This window comes from Elephantulus edwardii, unplaced genomic scaffold (assembly GCF_000299155.1).
Source record: "Elephantulus edwardii isolate Elephantulus edwardi_28Jun2011 unplaced genomic scaffold, EleEdw1.0 scaffold00065, whole genome shotgun sequence".
In the NCBI taxonomy this organism is placed as follows: Eukaryota; Metazoa; Chordata; class Mammalia; order Macroscelidea; family Macroscelididae; genus Elephantulus; species Elephantulus edwardii.
Window position 1 is genome coordinate 6,065,844 of NW_006399815.1, and position 1,754 is coordinate 6,067,597.

Genomic DNA, 1,754 nt, shown 5'->3' on the forward strand with positions numbered 1-1,754 from the left:
AACTGCTTATGAGGTTTTCCATCAATTCCAACAACTAAGAAATAGTGAGAAGAGTTGGGACCTCAGAAGGCTTTTAGGACCAAATAATAGGCTCTTGTGTCCAGGAGAAAATTAATATACTTACCAGTAATGTTAATGCTCACCCACAGCTCTTCCAGGTTTATGATTCTTAAAGTCATCTACTGATGCTATTTTTGTTATACTCCCACCAGATAAAGAAAGAATCATATGAGTTTATGTAATTAATGTTTGATATGGTTATTGGTAGGGAGCTCTGGTGGTTTAGTATTAAGATACTGAGCCACCAATCCAAAGGGGTATGGTTCAAATCCATCAGCTGCTCTGAAGAAGAAATAGTTATAGTCTCTGCCTGTGCAATTTACTGCCTCTAAAAAACTGTTGGAGGGTCAGTAATGCATAGGTTCTGACTTGCTGGTACATAACAACAACCATTTTACATAGTGAGGTCATAGTCATTCCTTATTCATCTTTGAATCATGGCATTCAGCAGTTTTTTTGTTGTGGCATATAGTAAGAGTTTAGTAAACATTTGTTAAATGTATAAATAGATTGGTATTACATGTATATATGTAATTTGCTCCTAGAAAGTTCTAGAAGTATTCTCATCCTATTTTTTAGAATATTTTTTAAATTTTAGATTCTAGGAATAATTTTGACTTTTCTGACTTTTTTAATAGTCTTTCCTTAAAGTACTGATGCAAAACATAGTCCGCTAATATGATTGCATATTCATGATAAACCTCAGAATTACAGATACACAAAAAAGTTGATAAAAAAAGCACAAAACGTGTTTCCTTTAGGTTCTCCCCTAAGCTCAGCTCACCCAGTTTGCACTTACTCTGTGAAAGAAAGGGAAGCAATTGTGATCTCATTCAATTTTGTGCTTTCCCCCTCTCTGCCAAGCTCCATTTGGTGCCCTATTGTCCCACAAGTTGCCTATTTGAGTCTTTTGAATTAAGAATTTAGAACAGAAGGTCCATCTGTTCTGAATGAATATTAAATTACCATAGACTTTGTATAAGGAGAGCTTACCCTTGTGGGATTTTTTTAAAATGTTTTCTTTCTCTACTATTGTAAGAAATATTTGAAACATAAGGTTTGGTTTTTTGTTTTGTTTTGTTTTGTTTTGTCCTCTTAAGCATACCCTTAGATTTGAATAGGCTGCTGTTATCAAATTATATAATGGTTTTAAAATCCATTGAAGAGCAAATGCTAAAAAGAAGATTGTATTTATTTTCATTCTCTGATAAATCATAATACTCCTTAAGAGTAATTGAACATGAAGTATGTCAGATCTTGATATTTTGAGGTGAATGGACCACTTAAGAAATAGAAAGCACCCTATAAATATTACATGTAGGAGATTCAGATATCTCAATGAGTCAGGTTCATGAAGTAAATGTGTACAATGCTTTAATTCTATGTATGAGAGCATGCCACTGACAAATCCGTTTTCACTTTTAAAGTTCCAAGTATGCGAATTCTAACTGGCAAATGAAATATATTCATTTCTAAAAAGCTAAAAAAATTAATATCAGTTTTCCATTAGATTGTTGTATTGTGAAATTTGTTAATAAAAGCTGAATAAGATGATCAGTTGAAGGATGACAATTTAAAATATCCATACTTTCCATTATTTAAATCTGAAACTTTAAATAATTATTTTGTAGTGAAGATTATTTAACTTATAATTTGAATAATGGGGAAATGTATATATATTTCCCCATTATTCA

At 31.8% G+C, this 1,754-nt stretch overlaps 1 protein-coding gene across 2 annotated transcripts in view; it reads left to right on the top strand.

Moving 5' to 3' along the window:
• Positions 1-1,754, top strand: part of NELL2 (NEL-like 2 (chicken)) — a 633,143-nt gene that overhangs the window by 319,820 nt on the left and 311,569 nt on the right. The window lies entirely within an intron of this gene.